The sequence below is a fragment of the Apium graveolens genome, chromosome 11 (genome assembly GCF_009905375.1).
Source record: "Apium graveolens cultivar Ventura chromosome 11, ASM990537v1, whole genome shotgun sequence".
Classification (NCBI taxonomy): Eukaryota; Viridiplantae; Streptophyta; class Magnoliopsida; order Apiales; family Apiaceae; genus Apium; species Apium graveolens.
This window is the reverse complement of record NC_133657.1, coordinates 135,738,710-135,756,257: the sequence shown is the minus strand read 5'-3', so window position 1 is coordinate 135,756,257 and position 17,548 is coordinate 135,738,710.

Below are 17,548 nucleotides of genomic sequence, written 5' to 3'. Positions count from 1 at the left end.
AACATTGTGTGGGAGTAAACTGTACACTACAGTTATTATCTTTAATCAACTTTTGCACAGAAATCAAGTTATGTCGAAAAGTAGGAACACACAACATATTTTTAAAAATAGACCAGGGAACATTAGCACTACCAGAATGTGTTATTAACACAGAGTCTCTAGTAGGTAACTTTATCTGATGAGTCTAGCCACATGTACAATATCATGCAGTGAATTCAAACAAGCAGTCATATGATCGGATGCCCCAGAATCTATAATTCAATCATTTTTAATAGAAGAAGTATTAGAGGATATCATACCAGAAAATTGCATATCCAACTCATCATCAGTATCTGACTCCTTTATGACTTGTTGTTGCAGTTGTGGCATGAGGAGGGCAAGTTGTTCTAGTTGCCGCTGAGTGAACAAAACTCCACTAGATGATGAAGCATCATCCACCACTTGCAGCAACTACCATTCTTGAAGTGACAGGCTTAGATTGAGAAAAAGATGCACTCCTAGGCTTTGCAGAAGCATTTGCATTGTGTTTGGAATGCCATTTGGGAAATCCCACCACCATCCAACATCTTTCAGTTGTTGACCCTTTCCTTTAAACAATACATGTAGGTATCTGATATTGAGTTTTGATGTTCACAGCCATAATCTCCAAGAGAGGTTTAAAAGGGTTTAACACTGCCTCTGTGCTTCTTCTTGTTCAAATACTGCACAAGCAGCTTCTACTGAAGGAAGATGATCCAACATCAGCATTTGACTTCTTTGAACATTAAACTGATCACTCAAACCATTGAGAAACTGAAACAATCTTCCCTCTTCTCTTTGAGCATTGATAGTGTCAAGTAACTTGACAACATCTGGTTGGGGAGCAGCTACAGTGGGCAAAACATTGAGAGCATCCAATTCTTCCAAATAGTTTTAAGAGAAGTGTAATACTCTGTAACTGATAAGGAGTTTTGCTTTGTTTCAAAACCTCTTTGTTCAGTTTGTACTTTCTACTACCATTAGTTAGAGCAAATCGTTTTTCTAAATTTAACCAAATAGCTCTAACTAAAGTCATGTACATAATTGACCTTTGATAGTAGGAGAAACATTACTAGTAATCCAAGCAATAATCATATTATTACAGGTTTCCCACATTTCAGTTTAAGAGGGTCATCAGTAGGAATAGGAATAGTACATGTCAAGAATCCCTGTTTTTTTTGGAAGACAAGTTAATCTCCATGGACCTCTTCCAAGCCCTGTAATCTGAAGAAACCTTGTAGCTTATCCACAGTAATCGAACTTGCGTTGTCTGATGGGTGTAGAAACAGAGGGTTCATCATGTCTTGATATGTGATTCGATTTGCAGCCATGAGAGGAGTTCCAGAAAGAAGACAACAAACCAGATCTGAGAGTAAAAAACTCAAAAATGATATATACCAACCAAAAAATGGTAACTTTAATAAGATTTGTTATAAAAAGAAGAAGAGAGAAGTAGATCTGAAGAAGAAAGAGCAAGAAAAGAGTAGAGACTTGCTTTATGGTGAAATAAGAACCAGACTTTGAATGAAATGACTATCTACAGCTTACACGCGCATCCCTCGCTCTGATACCATAATGACTTATACAATATTTAACAAAATAGATGCACAGAAAGCTTTGCAGATAGAAATATGAGGAAGAAAAACTTTTGTAATAGCAATATTCAACCTGAGAGCAATGTTATGAGCATATTCAGGTCGGACTACCATCTATTCAGACAACTGTTTTATTCCGTTGTATGAAGGTATCTAAGAAACCTTTCTAAAAACTGTTGTGTGAATTACACAACGTAATATCTAAAGCTTGTATGAGACCAACTAAGACAACACTTTTGTTTTAACATAAAACCGTTGTTTAAGAATATCAACTATTTTTCGATCTAACGGCCCATATCAAATCTCATATCAATGAAGGGCTTTAATTTGGCCACCTCAGCAATCCTTGTGAATGATTTACCACCTATCACGTGTTGCCACCTCAATACGTGGTACCCACTGAAATTTCTTAGACAACTGTTTTCAGACCGTTGTTTGATGGTTTAGAGGACAACCTTTCTGAAAAACCGTTGTCTGAATTACACAATGTAATGTCAAAACCGTTGTCTTATATCCCTATACGTTAACATAGTAACAACGGTTTGTAATCGTTGTGTGAAAGATCTACTACAACAATATATTAAAAAACCGTTGTCCGACTCGATGAGAGCATACAACTTGTACAACAGTTTAAAAAAGATGGATATCCGTTGTTTGTTCTGGAGCTCACACAACTGTTTTTTCTGCAAAATCAATTCACCGTTGTATGATTTTTTAGGATGACGGTTTTTTTTAACCGTTGTCTGTCAACCGTTGTCTGATTGCAAATTTCTTGTAGTGATGGTTCTTACCCAACCCGATTTTTACGGTTCGGTTCAGTGATAAAAAAATTCAGTACGGTATTGGTGTTTATGAAACCGGAATCATACCGATCCCTTGCCATTCCTACCTGTACTTGATTCATATCTTGGTTGAAGCATGACGTTATAATGGTAATGATCATCGGAAGAGCTCAAACGGACAACAGATGAACAAAAATGTTCTTTCAAGCTCGTACATAGTTAAAATCACAATCTGTCTCATACAGTAGTTGCCTCCTGTAATCCTTTTAAGTTTTGATGCCTTTCCATAATTATACAAAAAAAATCGATAAATATTGACTATAGACAACAAGGTAAATAATACTCATACAATTAGATTTCCCTTTTTTCACTCTAAGTTATTGAAAACCATCCTCTTAATTCAATGTAAAATGTTGTTGATTCAGTGATTCTTATCTTATATATTAAAAAATCGAACTTGAACTAAAATGTAACTTGAACTTACCAATTCTCATACAAGTTTTTCCTTTTGAATTGGTAAAAAGTTGAAGCCAAGTAGTCATAGTTGAATGGTTCAGTTTTGGAGACTGCATGTAAAGGCAAAACAATGAGAAATGAAGAAATAGTAATAGCATATGCAAATGTTGCTGTGCATAAAGAGTGCCGAAACTCAAAATATAACTTTTAAGAAAAGCTGAGATTAAAAAGTTTTTCTGGTGGTGAAACTCAAAAATACAACTTAAAAAAAATTGAGATTTAGTTTGTGGCGACAGTCAAAAAACCAGCTGTCAGAAACACATATCTTACTAGGTTTTCAATACCAACTCCGTACCAAAGATATCTCACCTATTTACCAAAATCTTTTATACATGTTGCTTGTGCGTGAAGGAATTGATGTTTGAAATAATTTCATTGGTAAACTGTAAAAGAACTAAGTTTCTGTTTGGGAGAAGAGTGCAAAGTTTAAACCTTTGATTCTTAACCTTAAAGCAAAACTTAAATTATTAAACTTGTTTTCCAAGATCATAATCCATGTTATGTATGTTTCCTTAGATTACAATCCTATGATGAAAAAAGACTATTATCTTATGAAACATCATCTCATAACTCATACTCGGAAGTGATTAGAACAAAGAAGAAATAAACAACACCGACAAGCTAAGCGTGACATTAGTCATTAGTCAAGAATCTAATTATCTAAGCAAGTGTCCCAGAACAACTTATCATTCTCCTCTTTAGGCTCCATTGAAGAACCATCAAATGCATTAGATTTACTACTCTTCTTCTTCTGAAGGCTTGAAGCAACATAACCTCTATTTCCACACCTGCTCGTAACTTGATTAATGGAACCATCATCTTCGTTGTCATCGTCATTACAATCTCTACAATTAGGATTGTATTCTAAATCTTGTTCTTTTTCTTTTGACTTCTTCTTGAGAAATGTCGCGGGGCATTTCTCTTTTTTCTTGGACTTGTTAGACCGCTGTGCACGTTCTTCATCGTGATCACGATAGTTTTTATCAAAGGTAGTGTTGTCGTATGAATCAGAGCAACATGATAAAGCATCATCAGCCTCATAGGTCTTTACCTCTGCATGATCCATTTTCAGATCAGAATTGACTTGATCGGAATCGCCCGTGGACTCGTAGCGTAAGAAAGGAGATATATCGACCATGCTATGCCAATCCCAGTTCCTCCTCCCATCCATTCTTGATACACTACTAGTCACTCTTTAATTTACAAGAAAAGACTTTGTAGTGTATGCAAGACTTCTATCATGTGAAGCTTCTAAGAAAGCCCTCTAAGACATACCCTCTACAGTCTACACTCAACTTAATTACGGATAAGTTTCGCACAAATATCTGTGAAGATAATATATGATCCTATTAAGTAAGTTGGTAAAAAAAAAAGATTCTATTAAGTACTTCTCCGCATGATACCTGAAAATTTTAGAAGAAGCGGTAACTTAAAAGAGTCGGAGTCTCCGAAACCTGGGATACATACTTGTTTGGTCTAGTTAGTGCAAAGTTTGATTAAAAAGATAACACGGGACAGCTTGTAGAAAAAGGCTATGTGTGTGGTGGCTACAGAGGAAGTGGAGTGATGTGTGGGCAACACTTTATATAGTGAGGAATTTAAGACTGAGATTCAAGTAATTGTAGATATATGAATGAGGTCAGATACTTGCGCATGTATTGCAGGGGGGCCTTCTAGAAAGTGTTATGTTCAAAGGGACAGGGGGCATTTATTTATCCTATGACAAGTTAAACAAAAAAATAAGGACATCCTGTTTCTTCTAGAAGTAAATCAGTCCCCCTCCTACTATTTATATTTCTGTTCACGGGTATGACAACCTACTACTGGCCTTGCCTACAACTCATTTCTAGAAATGTTATTGCGTTTGTTTCTCTTTCCCTTCACAGTTGTGGCGGCAGGCCGTTACAAAAGCTATGAGTATAACAACCGTTTCGTCTTAGATACGAGTTCTAACCTTTTGGGTTCTGAGTTCGAGTTAAAATTTTTATATATATTACACAAGATTTTTAAAATAATTACATGCGTTGTATGTGAAGATCAGTAAAAAAAATTTCTCTATTAAAATTATTATGACTGGGAATTATGATTTTAATTGATTTTCAAAGAGTAAAAAGACCTAATATTAAGTTAGCCTGGGTTTGTTCCTGTAAGGTTCAAGTACCAGAGATTAACACAATTTAAGCAAAACTGCATAATGCATGCATCGTTGTGTTGTACGTATTTGACAATTGACAAAAGAATAAGTGTGATGGATGTTTACCAAATTAAGACAAATCTAGTACAAATGTTGAAAGACACGTTCTCTAATCTCTTCAGCCGTTTTATAAAATTTGGTCAATAACTGCACACTTATTTAAAAACTAAAAATTATAGTATGCAATTGACTGAGTGCTTACTGATTACTCTTACATCATAAATACGTCGTTTACCATTTGTCGTCATCTTTGTATAATAGACACTGTTACATAATCAGCTATTAATATATACAATATAAGCGTGCGAATTATAAAAATTAACAAAAAATATGATGAGAAGTTCTCGAGTCCGGTCGTATAACTATCTCCTTAAAAATATCACAGTCTTTATCGTATGTGCGAGTCATTAGCCTCCCAGGATAAAACGGCGATATTACACGAAAAGTCCATTTGGCGAACTAGAACGGAGTAAGAAATTATCATCAGAACAGAGAGAGGATTAAACTTTTAAAAAGCCCAAGCCCAGTGGATATTAAATTTAGCAAAACTAGTCCGTAATTATGTGGGCCAATTTTCTGCTACATTCGTGTCCGCACGTCGCACACGCGGGCAAGCTCGATGGTTTCGCAAGCCTCGTATTGTCCCTCGAAAGCCTAAGATTGCACCCCCGAGAGCGTTTAGGGTTGGAGTAGTAAATAAGTAACACATTTGAACACTACATAAGTGTTTTGCTATATAAAGCTATGTATGCTCCTTTGCAAAATCAATGTGGGATTTTCTATTTCTTCCACAAATTTTCAGTACTAAGAGGCTAACTTTGAATGATCATATCACATCCATCTCTTAGCCATTTTGAGTGATTCAAAGTGCATCAGAAAGCTTTCTCGGAGGAGAATACATTCCAAGCATCACTCGCTGCGCACATGCAACATTCGTCCACTCAAATTTTGGCTCAAATTGACTTGACATTGAGGGATTACTACCCACATTTCCCAACAATCCCCACATGGATGAGATTAACGTTTTAGTAGCACACATCAGATAGACAGACACAGAGTTTGACTTGGTGATAGTTTCTTCAATCAGATATAGCATACGATAGGTAAAGAATGCTCCTTACACCTCCGCTTGAATAAGCATACCGACTTTACTGGTAGACAGTAGACGTGCTTGTCCTTGAACTGTTTGGCCTTGGGACATCTTCCGGGTTCTGCAGGAGTTTCTAAAGAATTGTCTCTCGCGATACTCCTTTGAAGCGGCCCCACTTCTCTCCCACATAGGTGATCTTTATCTTATAGAGTAACCCCCATTTACTCAACTGAATTTCATGCATTCACTCCTGAACTCTATGTATTCACCAAAAGATCATTAAAAGCTCAAAGACTTAACCTCGTACCATACGTGTCTCACTATTTCCTCATCATAGGAACACGCCAGGGGTTTCCCCACAGTGATTTGGTCATCATGATTTAGTTGGCCCATTGAACCAAGTTCTTGGGATCTCCAGTCAGCATTAGTTGGGTGTCCACCATGACGCCGTTAAGCAACAAGCTTAAGGCCCATACTTCTCGATGATTTCTCACCACTTCTCTTGATAACCCTTTAGTTAGCGGATCCGCGATATTATCCTTTGACGATATATAGTCAATAGTGATAATTCCGGTTGAGATTAATTGTCTAATGGAACTATGTCATCATCGTATGTGACGAGACTTTTCATTATACATCGTGCTCTGTGCTCTACCAACAGTGGATTGACTGTTAGGTCACACACACACTGTAGAGGGGGTGAATACAGTGTATAGTACACTCAAATCGAACTTTAAGAACTTAAGTAACAGAAAAAAACTATATTGAAACAATAAACTTTGTTACAGTATGGAACTGTTACCTCTCAGTGATGAACAAATATCACGAGAGCTGCTAGGGTTACAATGAATAATCTTTTCTAATAATGATAACACTTATAGTGTAAACCCTATATCTGTGTTTATATACTACATAGTTACAAGATAATCGCTAATTGATATGGAATATAATTCTGCTTCCTAAAATATATCAATCAGATATCTTTTCTTCCAAGTATTCCATTCTTTACGGAATTCCTTCTTCATGCATATCTCTTCTTATGTTTATCTTGATCTTCTTTCCTTCAATCAGCTACTGTCCTTATCTGATTGTCCTTCAGCACTTAAGTTCTGATATCTATCTTCTGACGATTATCTCCTGATAACATACGTACTGATATCCTTAAGTCCTGACTTCCAGTATAAGTACTGATCAACAGTTAAGTACTGATTTATCTTGTTCAAGTAAGATCTGAAAGCTAAACATAAAACATATTAGCCATGACATTATCAAATATATCTAACAATCTCCCCCAACTTGTAAATTAACATAATATACAAGTTTAACAGATATTTGATGATGTCAAAAACATTAAGTACAAATGCATGAGAATTAGACTAGATAACTACAACTTACAGTCCTTAAAGCTTTTACCAATTTCAACTTCTGATAACAACTTCAGTCTGTATAAATATCAGAATTTAAGCAGTTGTAGATCTTCGACTTGGCTTCATCATTTTCTGATCTCTCTGATGTCAGGAGTTGTTCTGAGATAGTTCTTCAACAAACATTTCTCAGCATATCTGAGTTCATCAATCATTCTCCTTTTGACATCTTTAAGCTCTGTAGTATCTTCACCAGTTTGAAAGATTGCAGCTCTGAGATCATTGATCTTTGCTTTTCTCAACTCCTGATCTAGTCTTATGACATAAGCTTTGTCAGACTCTAGATTGAATTTAAGTCCCTTAATACCAAGATATGTTCTGATCTGTGCAGTATTAGGCTTCATATCAACAATATCACCATTGTGATCTCTGTACTTTGGAACATATATGTTGTCAGACTTAACAGAATAAAGCCTTTTCTGTCTCTGAATCTGTTCTTTAAGTAGTTTGGCAGCAGTCTCTGTTATTCTGTCATCCACTTGAAGTAAGAAAAGTACATGCTCCAATTCTTCAAATACTTCAATGGAATGCATTTTGTCTTATATGATAAACCCTACCATCTGTCATGAAATACAACATGATGTATTCTTTCAAGTAGGTATGGTAAACCATCTGTACAGATTCCAGTTGACTTTCAATCTCTCAGGAGTTGCTCCATACCTGGTTCACTCAAGGAAGTTGGATCATTGGTAGTGTTGTGTACTCTTCTTTCATCAGCACTTCCCAATCCAGTTTTATCTCTAGCTTCCTTTCCAGTAACTACTCTTGCTTCAAAACCACTTGCAGTAGTCTTCAAAGATTGAGTCTGTTTTGCTTTAGTGAATCCTGGGTAGGAGTGTCTTTGATCTATTTTCTGATATCAAGTTAACTGAGCTCTGTCAGAGGTTACTTGCTTCTTCTGAATATCAGAACTTACAATTTCTGACTCTGAACAACTTGAGCCATGTCAGAGGTTGTTTTAAGAACTTTTCTTGAAGTCAGAGCAAGATCATCTTTTTCATCAGTAATTTCTTTCTTCCTCAGGAGGTACATAAACCTGATAGGTTCACCAACCTTTTCTTTACCCTTGGATCTTGGATCTATCTGTGGTTGTGATCTAGCCAATGTTGCTTCAGTATGTGTCCTTTCTTTGATCACAATGCCTTTGAGTTTTGGAAGTGACTTTTTTACCAGAAGCTTCAGATTTAGATGTGACTTTCTCTGATTTAAGTCTAGCTTCTTCTTCCTTTAACTTTCCAAGTCCATTCCTGGATTTTCTTGAAGAAATAACTGTCTTGACATTTCCTCATCAAGATCTAGAAGTTCATCAGAACTTATCCTTTTACCAGCAGCAGAACTTATCTTTTCCCAGTATCAGAACTTGTCCTGTGACTAGCTTGTCTTGATGTAAACCTTCTACCTTGACTATGACCGCTACCCATTCCAGAGTATCCTTGATCATCATTTCCATCATCCTTTCCTTGCAGTGTCTTGTTAGTGTTGCATTTGGACTTAATTACCTTCTCCCCCTTTTTGGCATCAGCAGGTAGTAAAAGAGAGATAAGTAATTCCACTGAGGATTGGATTTCAGTAAGTTGCGATTGTTGAGAAGCTTGATTTGTCAGAATTTCATCAATCTGAGCTTGTTGTTTCTCTTGAGTTTTCTCAATATAAGCAATCCTGTCAATGGTAGGTTGAAAGAACTTTTTCTTATCAATTTTCCAAACTTGTTCCTGTTTGATAAAGTTCTCCTGAATCTTGTGTAGCTCTGCATGAGTAGTTGAATGAAGACCTTGTAGATGTTTAGTACTCAATGCAGTGACTCTAAGCTGGGTTTTTAAATCATCAGAATTTAATATTTTATCAGCTTTAGTCAAGTGCTCAGCAAGATGTATTGCAGTTGGAACACATGAAACTGAGTTCCATTCCTTAGTCCACTCCTGACCTGCAGGAGTTTCACTCCAAGGTACTGGTGCTTCCCCGGTAACAAACTTCTTTACCAGTTCAGACTTAAGAAGAGTCTGTTGAGGAGTATGTCCTGAAGGACCTGCTTCATCAGCATCTACAGTTGGAGCAGCATCACCAGTATCTCCAGCATTTGCAGCATCAGAACTTAAAGAATCAGTATCTTCTGATAAGACAACAGTGTGAGTAGCAATGGAGGCTTCAGCATCCTCTAATTGCTGTTCTGCTACTAAGTTCTGATCAACAGCCATATCCTGATGCTCACCTAAAGTCTGATCATCAGCATCTTGATGCAGAGAAGGTGTTGTTGACAACTCTGGAGTTTGAACAGCATCAGTAACAGGTGTTGTGGAAGGATTATTTATTGTTGGAGCTTCTAAGAGAAATACTTCAGACACAACCAAGTGTTGAACATCAATATCAGCACTTGTGCCTGGATCAACAAGAGACACAGATGGTGAGTTAGCCTTGTCAGATACAGCTTCCTGAGATGGAGTTGATGGAGAAGAAGTGACTGGAGCAAATTCCTTGTCTTGTGAGATCAGAGATTCCTGATCCCCTTCCTTAGCTGCTTCCTCTTCATCATCTGAAACTGGCCTTTGTGCCCTCTGTTTCTTGTACTTCCTTGTTGATTTGGATTCCTTGGGAGTTTCAGGAACTGTCATTCGTCTAAGCCTCTTGAGAAGCCTAGAACCCCCAATTTCAGAATCCTTCTGAGAAATCTCTTTCTCAGCTTCAGATACAACAGGTTATCTAGCAGGAACCGGTTCCTCAGAATCAGATTCATTCTCAATGCAATCCTCCTTCTCTTTTGAGGTGTTTGAGGAACATTCTTTGTCCTCTTTGGCTTGGAAGATGAAGATTTCACAGTAGGTGCTGAAGATGAAGGTTGAGCAGTCTGTGAAGTGGAGAGATAGGATTTGAGATATGTTCTGAGGGTAGGTTGAGTAGAATGAGAGGTAGGTACTGAGGTTGATGGATTTTGGGTGTTTGGAGTTGGTTGGACATCAGAGTAAACAGATCTATAAGTATCAGGATCAGCATTTACTAGGATCTGTTTGACAGACTGAGGAATCTGTAATGGTCTAACCACTGTTTTCTTAGTATCAGCATTTACCAGGTCATTAAAGTATCGTTTTGCAACCTTAAAAGGTGGGGTTTGAGTGCTGACTAAATGAGGTTCATCAGTACAATAAGTGTAAATAAGTTGACAGAATCTAGCAAAATAAACAACATCTCGATCCTCTGTCATCCTATCCCCAATAAAACCAATTAAAGCAGTTGCAAAATCAAAATGAGTTTGATTAATAATTGCATACCCGATGTGCTGACTCATAATTGGAATAGCATCAAAATTCGAACATTTGTTCCCAAAAGCTTTGGTGATGCAATCAAAGAAGAAACTCCATTCTCTTCTGATATTAGCCCGTTTCAACTGTCCAAGTTTCGTCAGACTCTTTTCATATCCCAATTCAGCCATTAACTTCCCGAAGGGCTGAGTCCTCTGGAATGGAGAAAGTACAATCTTCTGGAAGATGTAAAGCCCTGCGTACTGTACCAGGAGTACTACAAAGGATGAATCACCCACTTGGAAGATAATACTGGGAGTTCCACGTTGACCACCATCATCAAAAAGTCCAGTCCTCCAAAACCTCAGAACTTGTTGGCTTGAAAAGAATTCAGGTTGTGTTAATGCATACCCAACCTCACTATGAGCAAGAAGATCTTGCACAAAGTGCAATTCAGATGGAGCTTCAGTGTGATCAAGAACTGCAGCATAGTTGTTGGGGACAAACTTAGCTCCATCAATGATTAAATCCTTTGGTGCCATGTGAAAAAAAATGAGATTCAAGTATGCCTGTTAGGTGTTTGAGATAATGTCTGTATGAAAAAACCAACGTGAGAAAGAAAGAGAAAGAGAGTAAAAGAGGAGAGAGATAAAATATAAAGAAAATAAAAGATTAAAGAAATCTTCTCTCTGTTGTACTTATACTCTGAACAAAAATGTTACCGTTGGACACCTGTCAGACATGCAGTAATAACGGACAGTTACTGGGCTCGAGAAAACAGGAATCATTACTTACCCAGTTGCCTAGTTTCAAGGAAAAACCGTTCACTTTTCAAGAGAAACAGTTTAAATTTTAAATTAAAACGTTTCTCTTGAAAAGTGAAACGGTTTTTCCTTGAAACTAGGCAACTGGGTAAGTAATGATTCCTGTTTTCTCGAGCCCAGTAACTGTCCGTTATTACTGCATGTCTGACAGGTGTCCAACGGTAACATTTTAGTTCAGAGTATAAGTACAACAGAGAGAAGATTTCTTTAATATTTTATTTTCTTTATATTTTATCTCTCTCCTCACTTTTACTCTCTTTCTCTTTCTTTCTCACGGTTTTTCATACAGACATTATCTCAAACACCTAACAGCCATACTTGAATCTCATTTTTTTTCACATGGCACCAAAGGATTTAATCATTGATGGAGCTAAGTTTGTCCCCAACAACTATGCTGCAGTTCTTGATCACACTGAAGCTCCATCTGAATTGCACTTTATGCAAGATCTTCTTGCACATAGTAAGGTTGGGTATGCATTAACACAGCCTGAATTCTTTTCAAGCCAACAAGTTCTGAGGTTTTGGAGGACTGGACTCTTTGATGATGGTGGTCAATGTGGAACTCCCAGTATTATCTTCCAAGTGGGTGATTCATCCTTTGTAGTCACTCCTGGTACAGTACGCAGGGCTTTACATCTTCCAGAAGATTGTACTTTCTCAAATCCAGAGGACTCAGCCCTTCGGGAGTTAATGGCTGAATTGGGATATGAAAAGAGTCTGACGAAACTTGGACAGTTGAAACGGGCTAATATCAGAAGAGAATGGAGTTTCTTCTTTGATTGCATCACAAAAGCTTTTGGAAACAAATGTTCAAATTTTGATGCTATCCCAATTCTGAGTCAGCACATAGGGTATGCTATTATTCATCAAACTCATTTTGATTTTGCAACTGCTTTAATTGGTTTTATTGGGGATAGGATGACAGAGGATCGAGATGTTGTTTATTTTGCTAGATTCTGTCAACTTATTTACACTTACTGTACTGATGAACCTCATTTAGTCAGCACTCAAACCCCACCTTTTAAGGTTGCAAAACGATACTTTCATGACCTGGTAAATGCTGATACTAAGAAAAAAAGTGGTTAGACCATTACAGATTCCTAAGTCTGTAAAACAGATCCTGGTAAATGCTGATCCTGATACTTATAAATCTGTTTACTCTAATGTCCAACCAACTCCAAACACCCAAAATCCATCAACCTCAGTACCTACCTCTCATTCTACTCAACCTACCCTCAGAACATATCTCAAATCCTATCTCTCCACTTCACAGACTGCTCAACCTTCATCTTCAGCACCTACTGTGAAGCCTTCATCTTCCAAGCCAAAGAGGACAAAGAATGTTCCTCAAACATCTCAAAAGAGAAGGAGGATTGTATTGAGAGATGAATCTGATTCTGAGGAACTGGTTTCTTCTAGAGAACCTGTTGTTACTGAAGCTGAGAAAGAGGTTTCTCAGAAGGATTCTGAAATTGGGGGTTCTAGGCTTCTCAAGAGGCTTAGACGAATGATAGTTCCTGAAACTCCCAAGGAATCCAAATCAACAAGGAAGTACAAGAAACAGAGGGCACAAAGGCCAGTTTCAGATGATGAAGATGAAGCAGCTAAGGAAGGGGATCAGGAATCTCTGATCTCACAAGACAAGGAATTTGCTCCAGTCACTTCTTCTCCATCAACTCCATCTCAGGAAGCTGTATCTGACAAGGCTAACCCACCATCTGTGTCTCTTGTTGATCCAGGCACAAGTGCTGATATTGATGTTCAACACTTGGTTGTGTCTGAAGTATTTCTCTTAGAAGCTCCAACAGCAAATAATCCTTCCACAACACCTGTTACTGATGCTGTTCAAACTCCAGAGTTATCAACAACACCTTCTCTGCATCAAGATGCTGATGATCAGACTTTAGGTGATCATCAGGATATGACTGTTGATCAGAACTTAGTATCAGATCAGAAATTAGAGGATGCCGAAGCCTCCATTGCTACTCACACTGTTGTCTTATCAGAAGATACTGATTCTTTAAGTTCTGATGCTGCAAATGCTGGAGATACTGGTGAAGCTGCTCCAACTGTAGATGCTGATGAAGCAGGTCCTTCAGGACATACTCCTCAACAGACTCTTCCTAAGTCTGAACTGGTAAAGGAGTTTGTTATCGGGGATGCACCAGTACCTTGGAGTGAAACTCCTGTAGGTCAGGAGTGGACTAAGGAATGGAACTCAGTTTCATGTGTTCCAACTGCAATACATCTTGCTGAGCACTTGACTAAAGCTGATGAAATGTTAAATTCTGATGATTTAAAAACCCAGCTTAGAGTCACTGCATTGAGTATTAAACATCTACAAGGTCTTCATTCAACTACTCATGCAGAGCTACACAAGATTCAGGAGAACTTTATCAAACAAGAACAAGTTTGGAAAATTGATAAGAAAAAGTTCTTTCAACCTACCATTGACAGGATTGCTTATATTGAGAAAACTCAAGAGAAACAACAAGCTCAGATTGATGACATTCTGACAAATCAAGTTTCTCAGCAATCGCAACTTACTGAAATCCAATCCTCAGTGGAATTACTTATCTCTCTTTTACTACCTGCTGATGCCAAAAAGGGGGAGAAGGTAATTAAGTCCAAATGCAACACTAACAAGACACTGCACGGAAAGGATGATGGAAATGATGATCAAGGATACTCTGGAATGGGTAGCGGTCATAGTCAAGGTAGAAGGTTTACATCAAGACAAGCTAGTCACAGGACAAGTTCTGATACTGGGAAAAGAATAAGTTTTGCTGCTGGTAAAAGGATAAGTTCTGATGAACTTCTAGATCTTGATGAGGAAATGTCAAGACAATTATTTCTTCAAGAAAATCCAGGAATGGACTTGGAAAGTTTAAAGGAAGAAGAAGCCAGACTTAAATCAGAGAAAGTCACATCTAAATCTGAAGCTTCTGGTAAAAAGTCACTTCCAAAACTCAAAGGCATTGTGATCAAAGAAAGGACACATACTGAAGCAACGTTGGCTAGATCACAACCACAGATAGATCCAAGATCCAAGGGTAAAGAAAAGGTTGGTGAACCTATCAAGGTTTATGTACCTCCTGAGGAAGAAGAAATTACTGATGAAAAAGATGATCTTGCTCTGACTTCAAGAAAAGTTCTTAAAACAACCTCTGACATGGCTCAAGTTGTTCAGAGTCAAGAAATTGTAAGTTCTGATATTCAGAAGAAGCAAGTAACCTCTGACAGAGCTCAAGTTAACTTGATATCAGAAAATAGATCAAAGACACTCCTACCAAGATTCACTAAAGCAAAACAGACTCAATCTTTGAAGACTACTGCAAGTGGTTTTGAAGCAAGAGTAGTTACTGGAAAGGAAGCTAGAGATAAAACTGGATTGGGAAGTGCTGATGAAAGAAGAGTACACAACACTACCAATGATCCAACTTCCTTGAGTGAACCAGGTATTGGAGCAACTCCTGAGAGATTAAATCAACTGGAATCTGTACAGATGGTTTACCATACCTACTTGAAAGAATACATCATGTTGTATTTCATGACAGATGGTAGGGTTTATCATATAAGACAAAATGCCATTCCATTGAAGTATTTTGAAGAATTGGAGCATGTACTTTTCTTACTTCAAGTGGATGACAGAATAACAAAGACTGCTGCAAACTACTTAAAAGAACAGATTCAGAGACAGAAAAGGCTTTATTCTGTTAAGTCTGACAGCATATATGTTCCAAAGTACAGAGATCACAATGGTGATATTGTTGATATGAAGCCTAATACTGCACAGATCAGAACATATCTTGGTATTAAGGGACTTGAATTCAATCTAGAGTCTGACAAAGCTTATGTCATAAGACTAGATCAGGAGTTGAGAAAAGCAAAGATCAATGATCTCAGAGCTGCAATCTTTCAAACTGGTGAAGATACTGCAGAGCTTAAAGGTGTCAAAAGGAGAATGATTGATGAACTCAGATATGCTGAGAAATGTTTGTTGAAGAACTATCTCAGAACAACTCCTGACATCAGAGAGATCAGAAAATGATGAAGCCAAGTCGAAGATCTACAACTGCTTAAATTCTGATATTTATACAGACTGAAGTTGTTATCAGAAGTTGAAATTGGTAAAAGCTTTAAGGACTGTAAGTTGTAGTTATCTAGTCTAATTCTCATGCATTTGTACTTAATGTTTTTGACATCATCAAATATCTGTTAAAATTGTATATTATGTTAATTTACAAGTTGGGGGAGATTGTTAGATATATTTGATAATGTCATGGCTAATATGTTTTATGTTTAGCTTTCAGATCTTACTTGAACAGGATAAATCAGTACTTAACTGTTGATCAGTACTTATACTGGAAGTCAGGACTTAAGGATATCAGTACATATGTTATCAGGAGATAATCGTCAGAAGATAGATATCAGAACTTAAGTGCTGAAGGACAATCAGATAAGGACAGTAGCTGATTAAAGGAAAGAAGATCAAGATAAACATAAGAAGAGATATGCATGAAGAAGGAATTCCGTGAAGAATGGAATACTTGGAAGAAAAGATATCTGATTGATATATTTTAGGAAGCAGAATTATATTCCATATCAATTAGCGATTATCTTGTAACTGTGTAGTATATAAACACGGATATAGGGTTTACACTATAAGTGTTATCATTATTAGAGAAGATTATTCATTGTAACCCTAGCAGCTCTCGTGATATTTGTTCATCACTGAGAGGTAACAGTTCCATACTGTAACAGAGTTTATTGTTTCAATAAAGTTTATTTTCTGTTACTTAAGTTCTTAAAGTTCGATTTGAGTGTACTATACACTGTATTCACCCCCTCTACAGTGTGTGTGTGACCTAACAGTCAATCCACTGTTGGTAGAGCACAGAGCACGATGTATAATGAAAAGTCTCGTCACATACGATGATGACATAGTTCCATTAGACAATTAATCTCAACCGGAATTATCACTATTGACTATATATCGTCAAAGGATAATATCGCGGATCCGCTAACTAAAGGGTTATCAAGAGAAGTGGTTGAGAAATCATCGAGAAGTATGGGCCTTAAGCTTGTTGCTTAACGGCGTCATGGTGGACACCCAACTAATGCTGACTGGAGATCCCAAGAACTTGGTTCAATGGGCCAACTAAATCATGATGACCAAATCACTGTGGGGAAACCCCTGGCGTGTTCCTATGATGAGGAAATAGTGAGACACGTATGGTACGAGGTTAAGTCTTTGAGCTTTTAATGATCTTTTGGTGAATACATAGAGTTCAGGAGTGAATGCATGAAATTCAGTTGAGTAAATGGGGGTTACTCTATAAGATAAAGATCACCTATGTGGGAGAGAAGTGGGGCCGCTTCAAAGGAGTATCGCGAGAGACAATTCTTTAGAAACTCCTGCAGAACCCGGAAGATGTCCCAAGGCCAAACAGTTCAAGGACAAGCACGTCTACTGTCTACCAGTAAAGTCGGTATGCTTATTCAAGCGGAGGTGTAAGGAGCATTCTTTACCTATCGTATGCTATATCTGATTGAAGAAACTATCACCAAGTCAAACTCTGTGTCTGTCTATCTGATGTGTGCTACTAAAACGTTAATCTCATCCATGTGGGGATTGTTGGGAAATGTGGGTAGTAATCCCTCAATGTCAAGTCAATTTGAGCCAAAATTTGAGTGGACGAATGTTGCATGTGCGCAGCGAGTGATGCTTGGAATGTATTCTCCTCCGAGAAAGCTTTCTGATGCACTTTGAATCACTCAAAATGGCTAAGAGATGGATGTGATATGATCATTCAAAGTTAGCCTCTTAGTACTGAAAATTTGTGGAAGAAATAGAAAATCCCACATTGAT